This window comes from Mus musculus, chromosome 2, assembly GCF_000001635.26.
Source record: "Mus musculus strain C57BL/6J chromosome 2, GRCm38.p6 C57BL/6J".
NCBI lineage: Eukaryota > Metazoa > Chordata > Mammalia > Rodentia > Muridae > Mus > Mus musculus.
Genome location: NC_000068.7, coordinates 23,351,654 through 23,375,196, shown reverse-complemented (window position 1 = coordinate 23,375,196; position 23,543 = coordinate 23,351,654). Strand labels below are relative to the sequence as shown.

The 23,543-nt window shown below is 38.2% G+C and overlaps 1 protein-coding gene and 1 long non-coding RNA gene across 3 annotated transcripts in view; one reads left to right on the top strand and one right to left on the bottom strand.

Moving 5' to 3' along the window:
- Positions 1-23,543, bottom strand: part of Nxph2 (neurexophilin 2) — an 80,741-nt gene that overhangs the window by 26,790 nt on the left and 30,408 nt on the right. The gene's annotated exons all lie outside the window — the stretch shown is intronic.
- Positions 8,095-21,899, top strand: Gm34769. The gene is made up of 3 exons (XR_374147.2): positions 8,095-8,120; positions 10,640-10,714; positions 21,684-21,899. It is a non-coding gene; the product is annotated as a predicted gene, 34769 (long non-coding RNA).

Below are 23,543 nucleotides of genomic sequence, written 5' to 3'. Positions count from 1 at the left end.
ACTAAAAAAAGCTCAGGGCCACATGGTTTTAGTGCAGAATTCTATCAGAACTTCAAATAAGACCTAATACCAATACTCTTCAAACTATTCCACAAAATAGAGACAGAAGAAACACTACTTAATTTGGTCTATGAAGTCACAATTACACTGATACCTAAACCACACAATGACACAACAAAGAAAGAGAACTTTAGACCAGTTTCCCTTATAATATTGATGCAAAAATAGTCAACAAAATTCTCCCAAACAGAATCCAAGAACACATCAAAATGATCATTCACCATGATCAAGTAGGCTTTATCCTATGGAAGCAGGGATGGTTCAATATACAGAAATCCATCAAAGTGATCAACTGTATAAACAAACTCAAAGAAAAAGAAACACATAATTATATCATTAGATGTTGAAAAGGCCTTTGACAAAACTTAACACCCCTTCATAATAAAAGTCTTGAAAAGATCAGGAATTCGATGTCCATACCTAAACACAGTAAAAGCAATATACAGCAAACCAGTAGCCAACATCAAACTAAAGAGAAAGTTGAAGGGTTCCCATCAAAAGGGACTAGGCAAGTACGGAGCTGTGGGTGTATGGGAAGAAGGGAATAGGAGAGAGTGCCCACGTCCCACCAGCACTCCTGTGCTCTGGGCAGGCAGACGCAGGAGGACTGACAGACGCTTTCCACATTGCCCCAGGTGGGAATCTGGCTGTGTGAAGCCACTGACCCCACAAGGCAGGGGTGGACAAGGAGCAACCCCTGGTACCAGGTTCTCAGTCTCTGGCATCCCATACTGGATAGGGAAGAGAAGCAGAGAACAAAATAGGGGCCATAGGGTAACACTCTTGGCCCCAGAGATATGTGAAGAGGGCAGAGGGAGAGAGATTCCCATGCTGGTGAGTGTCTTTAGTCCGGTTCTTGATGAACAGAGACAGTCTATGGTTTTAAAGCTTTATTATAGAAAGGCAGAGGGAAAGAGAGGAGGCAGAGAGAGAGAGAGAGAGAGAGAGAGAGAGAGAGAGAGAGAGAGAGAGAGAACAGCCATGGCCAAGAGGAGGGGAGGGGAAAAGAAAGAGAGAGGAAAGTCTAGAGAGTAAGGGGTTAGAGAGAGTAAGAGATTAGAACGTAAGAGGTTAGAGAGTAAGGGAGCGAGGAGAGAGAGAGAGAGAGAGAGAGAGAGAGAGAGAGAGAGAGAGAGAGCAAGGAGAGTAAGAGAGCGAGGAGGGGCCAACTAACCCCTCTTATAGTGGGCTTGTTATCTTGTTGTTGCTAGGTAACTGGTGAGGAGTCTATCCTAAAGGCCAGAAACTTGGGACATTGTGTACTTTACTGAAAGCCATGAGCCTCTCCTGTGGGAGCTGTAACTTCAACAGGAGCCAGGGATCCAGGAGACATGAGAGAACGCCTTCTGTCCCATGTAGGTGGGAATTACCATCCATTGGGTTCTACTAGAGTTCAGATCTCAACTCAACTGTATTGCAGACTGTCTGTGCATAGATGCCCCACAGGAGAGGCTGCCCAATCTCTCCCTATCTATTGAATATAGTACTTGAAGTCCCAGCCAGAGCAATTAGACAACAAAAGGAAGTCAAAGGGATGCAAATTGGAAAGGAAGAAGTCAAAATATCACTCTTTGCATATGATGTAATAATATACTTAACTGACCCCAAAATTCTACCAGAGAATTCCTACACCTGATAAATAACTTCAGCAAAGTAGCTGGATATAAATTTAACTTAAATAAATCAGTAGCCTTCCTCTACTCAAAGGATAAATGTTCTGAGAAACAAATTAGGAAGATGACACCTTTCATAATAGTCACTAACAGCCTAAAATACCTAGGTATGATTCTAATCAAGGAAGTAAAAGATCTGTATGACAAGAACTTCAAGTCTCTGAAGAAAGAAATCAAAGAAGATCTCAGAAGATGGAAAGATCTCCCATGCTCATGGATTGGCAGGATTAATAAAAATGGTCATATTTCAAAAATCAATCTACAGATACAGTGCAATCCCCATCAAAATTCCAAATAAATTCTTCATAAAGTTAAAAAGACCAATTTGCAAATTCATCTGGAATAAAAATAAAACCCAAGTTAGCAAAAACTATACTCAACAATAAAAAAAACTGCTGGTGAATCACCATCCCTGATCTCAAGCTGTATTACAGAGCAATAGGGATAAAAAGTGTATGGTATTGGTATTGATACAGGCACATGGCTCAATGGAATAGAATTGTAGACCCAGAAATGAACCTACACACATATGGTCGCTTCATGTTTGACAAAGATTGTAAAACCAATTCAATGGAAAAAAGACCACATTTTCAACAAATGGTACTGATTCAATCAGTGGTCAGCATGTAGAAGAATGCAAATTGATCCATTTGTTTCTCCTTTTACAAAGGTTAAGTCCATGTGAATCAAGGACCTCCACATAGAACTAGATACACTGAATCTAATAAAAGAGAAAATCAGGAAGAGCCTCAAATACGTGGGCACATGGGAAAATTTCCTGAACAGAACACCAATGGCTTATGCTCTGAGTTCAACAATGGACACATGAGATCTCATAAAATTGAAAAGCTTCTGTAATGCAAAGGACATTGTCAATAGGATAAAATGGCAATCAACAGATTGGGAAAAGATCTTTACTAATCTTACATCTGATAGAGGGCTAATATCCAGTACATACAAAGAACTCAAGAAGCTAGACTTCAGAGATCAAATAACCCTATTAAAAATAAAGTACAGAGACTGAAGAAAATGTCATCCAGAGACTGCCCCACCTGGGGATCTATCCCACATACATTTGACAAACCAGGACTGTATTGCAAATGCCAGGAATTGTTTGTTGACAGGAGCCTGATAAGGTGTCTCCTGAGAGACTCACTAGGAGCATGACAAATACAGAGACAGATGCTCGAAGCCAACCATTGGACCGAGAGCAGTGTCCCTCGATGAAGGTGCTAAAGAAGGGACTGAAGGGGCTGAAGAGGTTTGCATCCCCATGGGGGGAGCAAGAGTGTCAACAGGCCAGACCCCCTGGAGCTCCCTGGGACTGGACCATCAGCCAAAGAGTACACATGGAGGGACCCATGGTTCTGGCCTCATATGTGGCAGAGGATGGCCTTGTTGGACATCAGTGCAAGAAGAGGCCCTTGGAGTTTCGATGCCCCAGTGTAGGGTAATGTCTGGGTGGGAAGGCTGGAGTGGGTGGTTGTGGGGGAGCACCCTCAGAAAAGCAGAGGGAGGAGAGATGGGATAGGGGCTTTCCAGAGGGGAAACCTGGAAAGGAGATAACATTTGAAATGTAATAAAGAAAATATCCAATAAAAAAAAAGAATTAAAAAATGGGGTACAGAACTAAACAAAGAATTCTCAACTGAGGAATATTGAATGGCTGAAAAGCACTTAAAGAAATGTTCAACAGCCATAGTCATCAGGGAAATGCAAATCAAAATAACCCTGGGATTCCACCTTACACCAGTCAGAATGGCTAAGATCAAAAACTCATGTGACAGCAGTCATTGGCAAGGATGTCAAGAAAGAAGAACACTCCTCCATTGTTGGTGGGATTGCAAAAATGCTACAATCACTCTGGAAATCAGTCTGGCCGTTCCTCAGAAAACAGTACTACCTGAGGACCCTGCTACACCAAGGCATATACCCAAAAGATTCTCCACTATATAATGTAGGACACATACTCCACTATGCTCATAGCAGCCTTATTGATAATAGCCAAAAGCTGGAAACAACCCAGATGTCTCTCAACAGAGGAATGGATACAGAAAATGAGGTATATTTACACAGTGGAGTACTACTCAACTATTAAAAACAATGACTTCATGAAATGAATGGAACCCAGTCACAAAAGAACACACATGGTATGTACTCACTGATAAGTAGCTATTAGCCCCAAAGCTAAGAATACCCACGTTACAATGCACAGACCATATGAAGCTCAAGAAGGAAGAACAAAGTGTGGATGTTTCAGTCCTTCTTAGACGTAGGGAACAAAATATTCACAGGAGGTATAGGGTCAGAGGGACTTGGGAGGAAGAGAGGAGAAAGAGGAAAAAGGGAGGGCAGGATTAGGTATGGGAGGAGATTGGGGTGATATACAGAGGGTCGAGAAATTGAACAGAGGTGTGCAGAAATGGAGGATGGGGAACGAGGGATAGCCACCAGAAGGTCCCAGACACCAGGAAAGCAAGAGGCTCCCAAGGCACATCACAGATGTGATTAGATAAAATGACCAAGGAAGGGGAGGGAGAACCTGTAGAGACTATATCCAGAAGTTAGGCAAGGTCCCTGGTTGGAGGATGGGGACACCCACTCATCTCCAAAATTTTAACTCAGAATTGTTCCTATCTAAAGAAAATATGGAGACAAAGTGTACAGCAGAGACTAAAGAAAAGGCCATCCAGAGACTGCCCTTCCTGGGGCACCAACCCTTATACAGACATCAAACCCAGGCACTATTGCTGATGCCAAGAAGTACTTGCTGACAGGAACCTGATATAACTGTCTCCTGAGAGGCTTTGCCAGAGCCTGACAAATACAGATGTGGATGCTCACAGCCAACCATTGGATTGAGCATGGATACCCCAATGGAGGAGTTAGGGAAAGGACTGAAGGAGCTGAAGTGATTTGCAACCCCATAGGAAGAAAAAGAATATCAAACAGCCAGACTCCCCAGAGCTCCCAGGGACTATACCACCAACCAAAGAGTGCACATGGAGGGACCCATAGCTCCAGCTGCATATGTAGCAGAGGATGGACTTAACTGGCATCAATGGGAGGAGAGACCATTGGTCCTATGAAGGCTTGACGCCACAGTGTAAGGGAATGCTAGGACAGTGAAGTGGGTGTGGGTGAATGGGTGATGGAGCACCCCATAGAAGCAGGGGAAGGGAGATAGTATAGGGGGTTCTCAGAGGGGAAACTGGGAAAGGGATAGCATTTGAAATGTAAATAAATAAAATATCCAATAAAAAAGAATATTTATGGGTATCAGAATCCCCCATTTCAAGGTCTTCTACAGAGCTATAGTAATAAATTCTACATGATATTGACTGTAATACAGATAGGTTGATCAACGGAACTAAACCAAAGAACTAGATGTCACTCCACACTGCTATAGCTATCTAATTTTTCATAAAGAGCCCAGAAATACACAATGAACATAAATAAGCATCTTCAGCAAATGGTGCTCATCTAACTGTAGGTCAGCATATAGAAGAATGGAAATAAATTTATCCTTATGAGCCTGCACAAACATCAGGTTCATGTGGATCAAAGACCTCAATATAAAACCAGATACACTGAACCTAAGACAAGAGAAAGTAGGGAATACCCTTGAAAGCACAGGATTCAACTTCCTGGACAGAGCTCCAAGAATTCAGGCAATAAGATTAACAATCCATAAATGTGACTTCTTGAAACTGAAAGACTTCAATAAGGAAAAGGACATCCTTGGAGGAACATAGTGGAAGCCTACAGAATGGGAAAAGATCTTCACCAATTCCATATCTGATAGAAGAATAATATCAAAAAATGTATAAAGAACTCTAGAAACTAGACACCAAGAAATCAAATAGTCCAATTTAAAAGTGGGGTACAAATCTAAGCAGAGAATTCTCAACAGAGGAATCTTGAATGGCCCAAGAATCACTTCAAGAAACGTTCAACATCCTTAACCATCTGGGAAATGCAAATCAAAACTACTTTGAGATTCTATCTTACACAGTCAGAATTACTACAATCAAAAATACAGGTGACAATCCATGCTGTTAATGATGTGGAACAAGGGGGACACTCCTCCATTCCTGGTGGGAGAGAAAACTTTTGGAAATCATTATCAAGGTTCCTCAGAAAACTGGAAATTGATCACACTCAAGATACAACTATACAACTCTTAGACATACACAAAAACACCACAACATACCACAAGGACACTTGCTTAACTATGTTCATGGCAGCTTTATTCATAAGATCCAGAAACTGGAAAGAACCTAGATGGTCTTTAAGTAAAGAATGGATAAATAAAATACGGTACATTTATACAATGCAGTATCATTCAAATGTTAAAAACAATAACGTTATTAAGTTGGAGGACAAATGGGTAGAACTAGAAAAAAAAATCATCCTGAGTGACATAACCTCAGGCCCAGAAATACAAACATGATATATACTCACTTATTAGTGAATATCAGTTGTTAAGAAAAGCATAATCATGCTATAGTTCACAGGCTCAGAGAAACAAAGTATCAAGAAGGATTCATGTGGGGGATTCATGGATCTCCCTGAAAAGGGAAAATAGGACAGATTTCTCAGGGGCAGGTGGGGATGAGAACAAAAGAATCCAGGCAGGTGCATGCCAGGGGCCAGCCCCAAAGTGGGATGTTCTTTTTTCTTGTGGGTTCTTCTTGAGGCAGCGGTTGGGAAGAGCTTAGGTGGAGGGTAGGACTTTGTCAAGATATTTAGGGTTGCTGTATAATAAAAAGTTTACTTATCTAAGCCTAAGTTACTATGCTATTGTAGCTGACCTGCCTTCTGTGATCCTCTGAGGCCAGAAACTGCAGTTTCTGGCACCTAGCACCTCTTCTTCAAGCCACAAAGGATTAAGTAAATAACCTTTGTTCTATCTCAGCAGGAACTGCTGGGCTGTAACTTTCAGCCTGCTAGTCTGAAGTCACAGGAAGACACTTAGAGAAGTGATTATAAAGTTTATTATTATAAAAAGTTTCCTATGAAAGCTATCTAAGAGGAAAAAGCGGAAAGTTACTAAGGGGTGGTGGTGGCATATTCTCTAAGTGGGGAAAGGCAAAAAAGGTCTCCTCTATTGGTGACTCTCTATTGATGACTCTCATGCTTCTCTTTGTCTTCAGTACTTATATATCTTTCAGAATATATGACCACATGTTACAAAATTCATCACAAGTACACACAAAAAATTAAATCATCAATTGAAATAAAAGTTGACAACGGTGACTGTTTACATGAGTATCTATTAGGAGTAATTATCTGGCTAAACATCCATCACCTGTCTCAGCTCCACAGGTTCACTGAAGGTTTAAAACCATAAGTAAGTTATTAGTGAAGTTTTGTATAGATAAACCCAGTGGATACTTTATCTTCTATCCTAATACCTATAATAAATCATTAGTTCCCTTTTAATGACCTTTGGTTAATTGTTTACAACCTCTTGGAATGTGCTCTGGGTAGGAGAAAGTCTGGTTACCATCTAAGAGCAATTAACTGGTGACACTAGGGAGACTGACAGAGTTTTCACTGCAGCTTTGACTATCAGAAAAGAACCTAATAGCAGTCCTGTCGGGAACAAAAAGGGGGGGCCCAGGGTAAGAAATGGGGTGGTGAGAAATAGCCTACGTGTGGCCAGAGTTCCTCCTATGGTCTGGGCAGGTGGACATGGGAGGGCTGTCGGATGCTTGGATGCTTTTGACTCAGCCCCAAGTGGGCATCCAAGCCTCTGACCCACTCAACGGGGGTGGAGGGGTTGGGGGTGAAGAAGGGGCAGCCCCCGACCTGGGGGCCCCAGGGCCTCACCCTGTAGCCCCAGGGTTATAGGAGAGAGGGATAAGGGAAGAGGTTCCCAACACTGACCAGAGTGCCCAGCAGATCTTGATGGAGCAGAGACTCTATATGGTTTAAGAGCTTTATTATAGAAATGCAGGGAGAAAGATAGAAGGTAGAAGGAGAGAGAGAGAGAGAACTAGAAAGAAAGAGAGTAAGAGAGAGGAGAGAGGAGAGGAGAGGACAAAGAGAAAGGAGAGGGGAGAAGACCAAGAGAGGGGAGAGGGAAGGGAGGAGTGAGAGAGAAGTGAGAAGTAAGAGAACAAAGGAGTGAGAGAGTGAGGTGGGGGCCTAACAGCCCCTTTTATGGTCTTTACTGTTGCTAGGTAACTGGGGAGGAGTTTAGCCTGAAGGTCAGAGGCTTTGGCCATTGCCTATGTGACTACTGCCTATGTGACTACTGCCTATGTGACTACTGCCTATGTGACTACTGCCGTGCTTCTCTTGTGGGGGCTGTGGGGGGCGGTAACTTAGGCAGGGGCCAGAGTTCCAGGAGCATGAGGGAACACCTACTGTGTCATGAAGGTGAATTATCACCGCTGGGGGGTGGGCGTGGGGTGGGGGGGTGGGCGTGGGGTGGGGGGGTGGGTCAGACCTCAGCTCAACTAGAGACCAGCCTGTAATTCCCCACACAGTCCCATTATAAAAAAGCTTAATAATCACAGATATAATTTTAAGAATTCTTATAGGATCATCATTAAGACTTAAGTCATCTATTTGTCTATATAGTTTAACTACAAGATAAGTACATCTTCATGGATCTGCAGAGATCTGCTTCAAAGGTGATGTGCTCTTACTTAGTAATTGTTATATATGTTTAATAATAACAGGAAAAGCATATTCATAGCGGGAATCTTTCTTAAAATGAGTCTTTCACAGCCTTGCTTAATGAGGGCTCACCTGCTGCAGATTATATAATAATCCAAGGCAGGCCACTTCAGGATGATCACCTGCTAGTTATTAGCTGGTCCCATTATGGCTCCTGACAGGTATGGGGTGAGGATTGTGGAGAGAGAATACTGGGAGAGAGGACTAGAATTGGGGAGTATTTGAGAGAGGATTTAGAAACCCAGTGCATTGTTACCTCCTTGAAATCTGAGTGACTCAAGTGAATTCTCCTGCTGATGTAGGATCCAGAGCCAGAACTGGCCATTTTCTATAACCAGGTAGGGCTCCCAACAGAATATAGACCCATACCTATCCATCTTCTAGAACCAGGCAGGGCTCCCAGAAGTGGAACTGAAATATCATCCCAGTTACAAAACCTTTAACCTATAATGTATACTGACTGCAAGATGCACTGGGGCAATGTTGCAAAATTTATAGAAGTGAAAAAGCAATGACTGGTAATACTTGAGGCCCACATTATTAGAGAAAGCCCATGTCTTACACTGTGGGAACGGCCAAGAGGCAGACACTGGGCTAACCAGAGACCCAGGACTGAACCAAACATGACTGGCAAAAACAAACAAACAAACAAACAAACCATCTGTCCCAGGATTTTCCCTGTCCAGTTACATTAGTGCAACCCATGGTTGGACAGAAAATGGAGGCAGAGCTAAGAGGGGAGGAGACAGGGAGATCTCAGAAGGAGAGGGAAGGAGAATGGAGTCTAACATGGTGTTATCAAAAAGTTAGAATAATTGGGTTAAAGTTTTATCATTATCAATTGACTCTGAAATTATTTATTGGCATCTTGTAAATTATGATTTTATTGATACATAAATCTAATTGGTTAACTATAAGCTTAAGATTCTTGATTTTACCAGGGTACTGAGTATTGTGTTATCAAACCGCAAGGATGACAGGTCTATTTGGTTACTGGAGTGTGGAACAGACAATTACAGCGGATTATAGTAGAGAGTGGCTTGTAAGAAAATCGAGCCAGATGCTGAGGGGACTAGCTCCGGAGAGTTGTTAGCATCAGAAGCACGGGACCATGGCCTGGCCCCATGGAGAGTTGGCAGGTTCATTTTTCAATATTTCCTGCAACAACCACCAAAACAAAAATTTCAATAAAATTATTCCTAAAGATATTTCTGCTTTTCCTACACATCAGTGCTTAACCCAGTTGTCATCACAGCAACACCATCCTGCCACAGCCAAACACTAGGTAAAATGAGGGGGAAACCCTGAAGAAGAGAAGGAGGGAAGATATACGAACCAGAAGGACAACAGAAGAACATAACTCACTGAATCAAATAAAGAGGGCTCCTATAGGACTACAGAGACTGAAAGACAGTCATGGAGCTTTATGGGTCTGAGCTAGATCCTCTACATATACATTATGGTTGTATAGCTTGATGGTCTTGTGGGACTCATAAAAGTGAGAGAAGGTGGTATTTTTGACACTTTTGTCTGCACTTGTAATCCTTTTCCTCCTACTGGGTCCTATTGCCCAGTCTAAAATAAAGGATTATTCCTAGCCTTATTATAATTTTTATCTGTTGATATCCTTGGGAAACCTGCTCCTTTTATTTTTTGAAGGGAAATCAAGGAGTGGACCTTGTGGACAAGGAGGTTGTGGGGCATACTGAGAGGAGTAGAGGTAGGGTAAATTGTGATAGGGATGTAAGGAGTAAAAATTAATTGAAAAGATGTTTCAATTAATTAATTTAAAAATAATATGATACTTTATATATAGACATTCAAGAGAACATTATTTTAAGCTTCCTTTAGGATATAAACAAGTTTATGTATACTAGGTGTAAATAAACGAAACCCTACATGAAAATAGTCTCATAAATACAAAGCACTTAACTTTTAGGATGAAAGTTGCCATCACCTAGCAACAAACTTTGTATAATAAGCAAGGAAAATTATAAATTAAATTAAGACATTTTTAAATTCCCAAATGTGGCTTTACAAGACATTTTAATTGTTCTTAAGTTTTAGTGATGGGAATGTGTTGACACAGTTAAAGTCTTGTTAGGAGTTTATGTTTCTTCCTAACACATGGATTCTTACTTTATTCTATTATGTTTTGATTTTAATGTTTCAGAATTAAAAAGATCAGAATTTTACTGGCATTTCTCCTTCTACAGAATGGATCAATTCTTAGACAAATTTGTTTGTTGGAGACAGCCATGTATTTCTAAATGGCTCCATCTTCTCTCAAGGTATTTTGAATTCTCCTTATGTTTAACCAATTTTTTTTCACAACAGAAAAGATTAACTTATTGTCAGAAGTTATATTTCCTACTTTAAAGAAAAAATTAACATGTTGTGCTTATAATTCTATATTTAGGGTGTATACAAAGTTCTAACACCTTCCATTTATTTGCTCTCATATTGAATTATTTATTCCTTAAAAGAACAGATATCTATGATTTTACTAAATGGCAATAATAATTTTAAAAAACATCAGTTTTTAAATTGAAAGTATTGTGAAATCTGAAAAGTATATATTGCATATTAATATTCCTACCTTTAAATTTTGGGATGCTTGTCTTTGAGAGGTGCTGATAATTTATTTTCAGTCTTCTTAATAAATGTTACTGCACAAGTACTATCTTATTAGAGACATGTGTAATCCCATCTGAGAAAAGCTCTGAATATGTTTCATCTGTCCACATTACAGCTTTGATCTGCTCTCCTCTTCCCCTTCCAGTTGATTTTCATGTTCTTCCTACCTCATAATCAGATCTCTCAAGACAAAAGACTTGGGTGATCCTTCACAGGGATAGTTTGCCTGGTATTCAGAGTTCCTCCTTTGGATAGTGGTATTTTAAGTCTAACCCATGATTCTTGTCTTCACCAGCATTATGTTCATCTAGGTCTACAGGTTTTCCCATAACCTGGTCAGTTAGGCTCATATTCCATACAGGTTGTTCATCTCTGCTCTTTACCATCATCTTTAGAAACTCATCTCAAATATTTGTTATTATTACTTGTATTAACTTACTGATTGATATACTAGTTTGTTTTTATTTAGTTACTTTTTATTTCTGGCCTCTTCGTGGTACTACTGATATTTAAGAACATATGCTTAACATGCTCATAGTAAGAAACTGGAAATTTGTTGAAAAAAATGAAATCAATGACTATGGGTCCAGTATTAAGCTGTTTTTGTTTGGGAAAAGGTCATTTAAAGGAATCTTATTTGGTGTGGAAAGAAATTCTATTAAATTTTAGGATGGCAAATGTAATACCTACTCTCACCAGGTCTAATCTACGAGCTGATGGTGTAATGACAGCCAAGGAAACACAAATGTGTGGTTATCTCATACTAACAACAACATTGTGGTAACTCACAAATGATCTACTGTTACATATAGTCTCCCCAGTGTTTTGGCAAACTAAGTTAAGATTGAAGATTAATGAAACTCTTAGCTAGAGACACTAATCTCATGTGCACTGGGTGCCTGGAAGCAAGTTTCCAAGTTCTTCACATACCATGTTGAGCTTCAAGTTTATGGTCAGACAAAATTATAAATTTCATTAAATTTATAATTAGGTCTGCTGATATCCAAAAGGGTAACAAAGAACACTGCTCAAGGTCAGGACTGGTGACTTAGAACTCAGAATCAATACTCTCAAGTAAGGCCATCAGGAGTTACTAGGGCCATTGCCAAGATCAAGACTATCTTAAACTTGAAGCCAACACAGCATTGTAATCTGAAAATATTTCTTTCTCAAGACTTTGTATTTGTCAGTAAATCTTTTAAGTGTGTTTGTGAAATATTACTTAAGAGATAGATTAAAAACTTGTATATATTCTATCCTGTAATTCATCTATACAATTTCTTGCACCAGAAAAAAGAGCTTAGTTTATTCCACTAGGACTTTTTTATTTTGTTTAGTATAATGGAAACTCATAGCTATATCACAAATGCTGAATATAATGCTTCTAAAGTTTTTAAAAGATACTGAAAGTCTTTCTTTTTAAAGAACCCTTCATTTTGCCCTAATGTTTTATTATTTTTCTGAATAATTTACTTATTTTTAAAAATTATTTCTTCATTTTATGAAATTATAATTACATCATTTCTTCCTTCTCCTTTCTCCCTCTAATCCCACCCATACACCTCTCTTTGCTCTCCTTCTAATTCACAGCATTTATGTTTCATTAATTGCTGTTACTTGCATTTATGTATACATATTTATTCACAAAGGCAATATGTTCCGTTTATATAATGTGTGTCGGGTCTTAGGGCTGATGTCTTGATATTTGATAACATACTGCTGTGTTCTTTCTGTGTAGCACAATATCTGCATCTCAACATCCCTCACTTACCTGTGGCTCTTTGTGTAGGGTAGAGGCTTTATCGTATCCTGTGAATTATCAACATATGCCCACATCTGGAAATGTCTTTGTAAACACCTATAAACAAACTTTAATAAATGGATAGATAAATTGAGAAGAAACAAAAACGTAATCAACTTAAGCAACTAAACTTTTTCTACTATCCTGTATAAAATTTGGCCCCCCAAAAAGTCATAGCAAGGAGATGTCTGGTGACTTATTTCTTTTTTCTTTTTTAATTTTTTATTAGATATTTTCTTCATTTACAGTTTAAATGCTATCCCCTTTCCTGGTTCCCCCTCTGAAAATCCTCCCATCCCTTCCCCCTTTCCCCTGCTCACCAACCCACCCAATCCAGCTACCCTGCCCTGGCATTCCCTATACAGGGGCATAGAACCATCACAGGACCAAGGACCTCTCCTCCCATTGATGATCGACTAGGCCATCCTCTGCTACATTTGCAGCTAGAGCCATGAGTCCCACCATGTGTTATCTTTGGTTGGTGGTTTAGTCCCAGGGAGCTCTGGGGGTATTGGTTACTTCAGTTACTTCATATAAATGTTCCTCCTATGGGGCTGCAAACACCTTCAGCTCCTTAGGTCCTTTCTCTAGCTCCTTCATTGGGGACCCTGTGCTCCATCCAATGGATGGCTGTGAGCATCCACTTCTGTATTTGACAGGCACTGGCAGAGCCTCTCAGGAGACAGCTATATCAGGTTCCTGTCAGCAAGTACTTGTTGGCATCCATAATAGTGTCTGGGTTTGGTGGTTGTATATGGGATGGATCCCCAGGTGGGGCAGTCTCTGGATGGTCATGCCTTTAGTCTATGCTCCACACTTTGTCTCTGTAACTCCTTCCATGGGTATTTTGTACCCGCTTCTAAGAAGGATTGAAATATCTACACTTTGGTCTTCCTTCTTCTTGAGTTTCATGTGTTTTGTGAATTGTATCTTGGGTATTCTGAGCTTCTGAGCTTATATTCACTTATCAGTGAGTGCATATCATGTGTGTTCTTTTGTGACTGGGTTACCTCACTCAGGGGATATCCTCCAGATGCATCCATTTGGCTGATAATTTCATAAATTCTTGTTTTTAATAACTGCATAGTACCCCATTGTGTAAGTATACATTTTCTGAATCCATTCCTCTGTTGAGGGTTCTTTCCAGTTTTCTGGCTATTAAAAATAAGGTTGCTATGGACATAGTAGAGCATGTGTCCTTATTACATGATGGAGCATCTTCTAGGTATATGCCCAGGTGTGGTATTGTTGGATCCTCCAGTAGTACTATGTCCAATTTTCTAAACCTGATAAACAACTTCAGCAAAGTACTTGGATATAAAATTAACTCAAACAAATCAGTAACCTTTCTCTATACAAGAATAAACAGGCTGAGAAAGAAATTGGGGAAACAACACCCTTTACAATAGTCACAAATAATATAAAATACCTTGGTGTGACTCTAAGTGAGCAAGTGAAATATCTGTATGACAATAACTTCAAGTCTCTGAAGAAAGAAATAGAAGATCTCAGAAGATAGAAAAACCTTTTTTTTTTTCCCCCCACACAACTGATACTGGAACTTCTTTCATACAGAAAAAAGTAGAAACCCTGGTATGAATCTGTGACAAGATTCCTTTAATAGATAATCTCTGAATTTCTGTCAGTGTCAGATTTAAAGCTATGACCACCATATTTAAGATAGTGACATCAAGCTCCTTACAGCATGATAGCACCACCTCGAATTCTGTGTTTCTTCACTTTTCTGTTCTTGACAGTTGTGCTCTTCTATTGATTTGCACATTTGGTTATAGAAGCCACACTGCATCTCTTAGCTTTCTCTGATTTCAGTATGTGTTGCTGACTTCTAATAACATATTCATATGTCATATTCAGACTTCTAATAACAGGTTCTTTGTAATTCTTCATAATATGTTTCTTTTTGGTTTGCTGCTTATTTTTTCTATTTTGCTTTTATAACTTTGCCCATTGTTCTTGATTATGTATGTTACAGCAACTTAACTAAAAGCTTAAACCTCTAGATTAAAAGGAAAATTCTAAAGCAATGCATAATGATTTAATAGTATATAAAACAAACTTCTAGGCAATTTAATATTTTTGTTTACATGTGACTTGCCTGACTGTTTTCTCTTAGAACATCTTTTATCCTGTTATTCATACCCAGATCTTTCAAATACATTTCATACTCATCTTCTTCTCTTTCTTGCCCTTTTCTCTAATTTATTCTGTCTTATCGTTTCCTTTTTTTATTTTTCTCCTCTTTTTCTGTCTCTCCAAATTCCCTCTTAGCCTCCTCTTTCCTTACTTTGTTAGAGAGAAAACTTGAGAAAAGCAAACATTTTGAAATGTCTTAGGTATTTTGTTTTTTGTAATTTAATTAGACTAAAATGGATGCATTTGAAAGATAAATTCTCATAAAGATATTTTACCATTGATTAAAACATGTCTATAGATTTTTCTATTATAAACAGTTCCATAGTTACTAACTTTAAATAAATCAAGGTAAACATAAGTTCATTTTGTTAACAAGAATTAACTTTTTTAAAAGATTGGAAGTTTTAAGTCTTAAAAGAGAATATCTGACATATTTTAAACAAAAATTGCATGAATGTATGGAAACTTTACTTCTATTTAAAGTTAGAAGGAAATAACTTCAAGCGAGTCAAGATTAGCCCCTACTCCAGTTGTTGTGGAATGAATGTGAAGACCAAGCTGCATATCTGCTACATATGTGTAAGGGAGCTTATGCTAGCTTTTTGTTTGGTGTTCAGTATCTTGGGAGCCCCATTGTTCAAGGATAGTTCATTTTGTTGGTCTTCCTGTAGAGGTCCTATCATCTTCAGGTCCCTCAATCTTTTTCCATCTCTTCCACAGGACCCCCTGAGCTCCAACTAATATTTGTCTGTGGATCTCTGCATCTGCTTATGTCAAGTGCTGGGTGAAACATCTCAGAGGAATGTTATGCCAGCTTCTGTCATTAATAATGTTAAGGTTTGGTTCTTGCCCATAGTATGTGTCTCAAGTTGGTTAACATTTCCCTCAGTCTTTGCTCCAGGTCAAATACTGGGTGAAAGATTTTGTGGGTGGATTAATGCCCTTATCTGTCCACATGGTGTCCTAACTGGCTATAGGAGGTGGTCACTTCAGGCTCCATGTCCCCCACTGCTAGGATTCTCAGTTAAAATCACCCTCATTGTCTCCCTGGATCTTCCCACATTCCAGGTTTCTGGCACATCCTAGAAATGTCATTTGCCTTCCTCTTGCCAATTACTATTCATCCTTGTGGCTCTTCACAACTCAGCCTATACCTGATCTTCCCTTCACTTTTCCCTACCCACCAACTCTCCCACTCAGTTAGCTCCCTCCATCTACCTCTGATGACTATTTTATTTCTTCTTCTAAGTGAAGTATTACTTAGCTTCTGTGGATTATAGGGTGGGTTTCCATTACTTTATGACTAATATCCACTTATAAGTGAGTCCATATTGTTCATGCTCTTTTGGTGTGGTTTACCTCACTCAGGATAATAATTTCTAATCCCATTCATTTTTCTGCAAATTTCATGATATTCTTGTTTTTAACAGTTGAGTAGTATTCCATCATGTAAAGGAACCATGTTTTCTTTGTTTTTACCTTGGTCTTCATGTAGAACTATTCTCAAATTTTTAAGAAACTGCCTGATTGATTTCTAATGTGGTTTACTGAGTTTGTTTTGTGTTGTCATCTACCACTAGAGGTAAAAATAAACAAGCAAAAGTTAAGGGAATTGAAAACATAATCCAAATTATAGGAAAAAATATTTTCAATCAAAAGCTGTTTTAAAAATTAATAGAAATGTTATCTTTTACTTTGTCTTTGAAAAATTACCATATAAATTGTCATTAATTTAAAAAATAGCTGAGTGTTTGTCTCCAAGGTACATGGTGATATGATGGCAAGAATGCTCTTACAAGGTTCAGCTGCAATAGGCAAACAGATCATACAAAGTTGCCAAAGAAACTTTCTATATTCATATGGCCCAGAATATGTCTTGACATTCACCCTTGATCTGGAATAGGTATTGATAACAACTGTAAGTGTTGTGAAAAAAAAGTTAGTTACATTTGAAGAGCAATGGAGACATGTGAAAAATATGAAATTCCTAGGCAAATGGATGGAACTGGAGGGCATCATCCTGAGTGAGGTAACACAATCACAAAAGAACTCAAATGATATGTACTCACTGATAAGTGGATATTAGCCCAGAAACTTAGTATACCCAAGATATAAGATACAATTTGCAAAACACATGAAACTGAAGAAGAACGAAGACCAAAGTGTGGACACTTTGCCCCTTCTTAGAATTGGAAACAATCACCCACGGAAGGAGTTACAGAGACAGACTGCCATATCCAGGGATCCATCCCATAATTAGCCTCCAAACCATGACACTATTTAATACACTAGCAAGTGTTGGCTGAAAGGACCCTGATATAGCTGTCTCTTGTGAGACTAGGCCGGGGCCTAGCAAACACATAAGTGGATGCTCACAGTCAGCTATTGGATGGATCACAGGGCCCCCAGTGGAGGAGCTAGAGAAAGTATCCAAAAAGCTAAAGAGATCTGCAACCCTGTAGGTGCAACAACATTATGAACTAACCAGTACCCCGGAGCTCTTGACTCTAGCTGCATATATATCAAAAGATGGCCTAGTCAGCCATCACTGGAAAGAGAGGCCCATTGGACACGCAAACTTTATATGCCCCAGTACAGGGGAATACCAGGGCCAAAAAATGGGAATGGGTGGGTAGGGAAGTGGGGAGGTGGGTATGGGGGACTTTTGGGATAGCATTCTAAATGTAATTGAGGAAAATATGTAATAATAAAAAATATAAAATAAAAAAATGAATGCTATTTTAAACATGAAAAGAAATGTCATATAGCAGAAAGATAACCCATTCTAAGTATTTGTAAAGAGTAATTATAGGATGTAAAAGAATTTTTGAGGAGGAAAATTCAGGTTTGTATGCAAGTAAGTCAATATTTAATTCCCTACCATGTTCAGAGTTTTGAGAATGCAAAGCAAATAGGGTTGAGTTTCTATTGTTAGACATACAATTCAGAGGGGTGACAATGACATTAAGTTAGCTATTCAGTATGACAGTAAAACAGAAAAAAAAATAGTCTAGGCAGGCAAACCTTTATAAAGTTTCAACAGAATCTTTAACAAATAAACACCTAGTTGTAGAAGGATAAAATCTATATTAGAAGAAGAATCCTGGAGATGGAAATGCCAGTTATTAAAAAAAGAAGTCGGGGGTAACAATAAGCCTGAGGGAGATGACAGTAATAGTTTCACAACTGGAAGACAAAAGAGACTTTATTTTCTCAGTTGTGGTTTTGCAGATGCTGTAAAATTCAGGGTGATTCTCAAGATTTATGCTTAGGTACTACTATGACTGATAGTACTATTAACAAAAAGAGTCTGTAAGGCTAACAGATTTGTTAAAGAAATCAGATAAGTCAGTGCTGAGAGTTCCAAGCCTTCAGCTGCTCAAAAAGAGCTTTACAATATTTAGAATAAAGTGACAGTACAGAAAAACAGTCAAGATTATTGACACAAAATTAGTGTTTATCAACTTATAGGTGGTAATTAGTGTTCTAATTAATGTTTGGGTTATGGTAGAGAAGTTACAACCAACTAAGAGGAAGGGCAAGAACAAAACCATACTATATAGTCAGTTCATGAGGCACAGTAGAAAATGGGTTATGTAGGTTATAAGTATAGGCCTGGCGCTGCTCTTGAAAAATAAAAGGTGTCTAAAGTTGAAGAGGATGTTTTTGTAATTTTAAATGTCATCAGCCTCCTATGATTATGTGACTATAATAGTTGAAACTAATTCTTTTTTTTTATTAGATATTTTCTTCATCTACATTTCAAATGTTACTCCCCTCCCTGGTTTCCCCTCTAAAATCCCCCTATCCCACACCCCCTCCACTGCCCACCAATCCACCCACTCCTGCTTCCCTGTCCTTATAAAAAGTTTTACAGTTGAGGTTCTTTTATAGTGCCCTTAATTTTCAACTACCTACATATTTTAATACATATTTCAAATTATCTTCTCTGTTATGTCTCAAATTTCTGGAAACCTTCTATCTCAAAGAAAGAGTACACAAAGTATATTTAGACGTCAGAATTAGAGGTTTCTATCAGCAAGTTAGTATTTAACCCTATGCTAACTTGCTAGCATTTTAACTAGTAGTGCCTTTAATTTTAGACATAATTTTAGACAGCTGAAAGGCAGAAAATATCATTGAATCATGCTGTAGTGTGGTATCATTGAAGTATACTGACAAAGAATTCATCATTAACACAAAAGAGCACGTCTGTTACCTTGTTTAACAAAATGACTTCACTTTTGTATGTAATTATCCTCTAGAATAGTAGAAAAATAGCACAGTTTAGCTAAAAAATTTGGTTCCAAATCTGACTCTATTGCATGTTAAAGTTTTATCTATAAAATGAGAATGACCTGCAGTTTACAGACCTACTCTTATAATTAAATAAAATGATAAGGGAAGAAAAATTTGAAATGGTGTATGGCATTTATGGACAGCTTCCAAAGAGTTATTGGTATTTCCACTTTTATTTTGGAAAACATTTTCATCTCCTTTCACTATGTGCAAAAATCTTTATCCTTTAAAGATATTGCTATTACAACAGTTCATAAGGATAAAAGACTTTATGAGAAAAAGAAAAACAAAAAGAAAAAATTATGGTTACTCAGCGGATTTTCATGACAGTGATAAAGGAATCTTTTTCCAATATGTATGTCCTGGATCACTTCTATCCTCATTATAGGTATATTTTTACAGTTCTGCTCCTATAACAAAGTAAGCAAAAGCGCCCACGTTCAACATTTGGTAGTACTACACTGAAACAAAACGTCTCTTTCAAGACGACAAAGACTTCAGTCACTTCTCTCGCACTACTCCATTTGTACTATGCTATCATTCATGCTGTGAGTGACAGTGTCAAAGAGTCTCTAATCAGCTTCTTTGCAGACAGACAAACCTATAATAGCACCTTCAGAAACCCCAACTGATTGTGACACAGAGTTTCAGTAGCCAGAGGAAGTCAACTATTCCTGAAAGAAATATTTGGTTCAAAGATTTGAAAAGTCCTGGAAAGTGGTTCTATTTATCTAAGAGAGAAAATTTCTTAAAGTAATATCTTAAAATTTGCAAGGGAGATGGGATAGCGAATGTTTGCGTATTGTGGTTTTCATAGGCAAAGTTTTATTGCCTGAAAGGTAGAAATTCAAGATAAGTTAAAAAATAATCTCCATTGCTACCAAAAACTGTAGGTTTGTATTACGAATGCTAATGATGTTCCCCCAAAAAACTGCTTGCACAGGAGTGTCTGCACATAGTTTCTAAGAACCTGGCCTCAGCTGATTCTGATGGGCAAATAAAGATGCCAACAGCGAGGAGTTGGAGAAGACAGACAGAGGTAGAATTTTAGGATATCCAGGGCTTGGGACTGGAAGCAGGGAGAAGGAGGAGATCTACTATATTGGCAGAGTGTGGAGGAAAGGAGACATGCCATGCATGAGAATAGAGTAGGACAGAGAGACATAACCACCATGTTGAGAGAGCACAGCCCAGAGGGGTGCCCAACTGAGTCTGCCAAGCTATAGCATAAAATTAGTAAGTAATAACTCAGGATTATTAGTGGAAGATAGATGTTAACAGCATGGAAGTTAGGCAGTAGACCAGCTATTGTGTTGTTTAAAACTTATTGAAATATAAAGACTGTGTGTATGTGCCTTTCATTTGGGAACATAAACTTCTCATTGGGGTGAGTAGTAGACCCTGTTGCTAGATTTTATTAATATTTCATACTACAACAACTATCACCACAACTGCCACTACCACATTTCTACTAATAAAAATAACAATATGCTGTCATTCAATCAAAAGTAATCATCAAGTCACACATGAGATGACTGTAGGAAGAAGCAGTGGGATGGAGGCAGGGAAGAAGGTCACAGGCCCAGAATAAATGCAACTCTAGGCACCTATAAATAATAACAGTATCTGACACCAAAATTATATAAATAAGCACACACCAAAAACTAGAGAAGCACTCACTCACTGGAACAATAAAAGTTATTCATCTGGGAAGCAATACTGAAACACAGACTGGTACCATTTTGGAAAGAGGATGCATGAGGGGCACAAGAGAGAGAGGGAGAAAGAGAGAGGGGAGAGGGGAGAAAGGAAGAGAGAGAGAGAGAGAGAGAGAGAGAGAGAGAGAGAGAGAGAGAGAGAGAGAGAGAGAGGAGAGAGGTGCACAAGGAACAAAATGATAAATAGTTTTGTGTTATCCCACCAGGCCCAACTAAAGAAATTGTCAAGAACCTGGAGAGGCACTTCTAGGCCCAACTGAACAAGTGTAGCATTCCTCTACATGTAATTTCAGTGAGAAACTGCTTTCCATAGGGAAATACCATATGGTCAAAGTTGTAGAAAAGATTAATATAGAGGAGTGAAACTGCCTTTGGTCCTTTAAAAGAATTTTGGAATAAATCAGGTTGTATGTATGTATTAAAATCCCAAAGTATTTGCCAGCAAACAAAATAAATACTTTGTAAGTGAGGAGAGGCAAAACAAACAAACAAACAAGTAACAATAAAAAAAAACAGAGAGCAAAGACAGAAAGCAATCAGGAAAATAGAATTCTTAACCCTGAATTATTTGGATCACTGACTTTTGAGTTGTTTTTGGAATAGCATTGATCACTTTACCTAATCTTTTCATTTCTATTCACTATAATCCAGGCGTACACATCTACACAGTGTTTTGTGCATCTCCTGAAAATAATCAACGGACCACTCCGTCCTATCCTGGGGTTTTGGCTCTAGTTGAGTTTTCACATTCGGGACCTGAGATCACCAATAGTCAGGCAAGTTGACAGCATGAATAAAGTGATAAGGCAGGAAAAGGTGAAGAGATTTAAGAATTGGCATTATATAATGTGGGGAAGGAGTCCTAAAATGCCACAGTAATTTTAAAAAATAGCATCTGATAGAATTATTTTTTAATTCTAGGATAGGAAGTGCTCTACAATAGTACTGTCTTTACTGCTTCGTTTCTTAATTGGCATGGCACACAGATATCTAATTAGCCTGTAACTCTGCTTGTTTACATGTATACCTTTGCAGATCATCAAAATGAGTTGAGGGATTTCTGTTGTTCTTGAAATGTATTAGCTAAATAAATTATATTTTATTTCAGTATGTTTTAGCATAATTAAGTTACTAAGGCAGTCATATCAAAATGAATCAAACATATTCTTACATAATTCTTTTTAATCAAGAGTTATAATTATATGAAGGCAATTCTGAAGATAACTTATGTTACGAAATAGGGAACCTAATAATTTTCATTGATTTGGAGACACAAAACCACTCCTGTGTAATAACTTTTATTATCCAAAGTGTGATTTGTGTTACATTGTACAGTTTTTTACTTTATAGATTAAAAGACAGAATTCTTTGCAATGGTGCTTGAGGAAGAAAGAAAGGTTATAATTCACAACTTAGAAAATGTATATGCTGAATTTCTTTGTATTTTTGAAAAAGAATATAAATAGGAACATAAATAGAGCCTACGTGGAGAAAATATACCTCATAGTAAATCCTTAATGGTTAGTGTAATGTGAGAATAGTCCTCTTGCTTACTGCCATGCCTACACATGTTCCTGCTTCAACCCCCAGTGTGGTAAAAAGTTTTATGGAAAAATGCCTTAATTTATAGGGAAGATATCCTGTTTTATATATCTTAAAAAATCAAAGTAAAGCACTGTTGCCTGACAACTTGGTCTGATTTTCCATGAATGATGTAGAATTTTCAGCTTTTCTGTGCAGGGAACAAATGGTGTGTGCAGGGACATTATCCATCAGAAAATTACACCCAGAAGCAGTTGCTATCTCTAAATAAAACAGCGCTGGCAGAGTATAGGCATTATTGATACAAATAACAGATGATTTTTTCTCCAGTTACCCATCAATCAATACAGTTATCCATCTTCCCCAGCACCCCAGGTCAGCAATTAGGACATGGTCCTTGGACACTAAACTGACTTATTTCTAATTCTATTACTGTCTTATTTCAGAGAATTCTAGCAAACAGAAATTCTGACATACATATGTTACTTTTTACTAAAGAAGTCCTGAAGTTTTTAAAATCCAAATGCTCAATGATTACAAAAGAATTTTCTACTAGTTGGTGGCACTCTTGTTTATTTAGTTGATTTTTCTGTGGAATAAGACCATTAATACAAAATAAATACAAAACTCCTAATTTACCTAAAAAACACATTCATACCAGAAAAGTCAACATAACAAAAAAAATGACATGAAAGCAAGATACTATACAAATTTGGTATTATCAGAATGCGAGTCGGCAGACACTTCAAGTAACATATAAAAGCAGACCTATTAGAATTACACCAGACTTATCACCAGACCCTATGAAAGCCAGAAGATCCTGGACAGATGTTGTACAGACCCTAAGAAAACACAAAGGCCAGCCTAGGCTACTATACCCAGCAAAACTCTCAATTACCATAAATGGAGAAACCAAAGTATTCCATGACAAAACCAAATTCAAACAATATCTTTCTACGAATCCAGCCC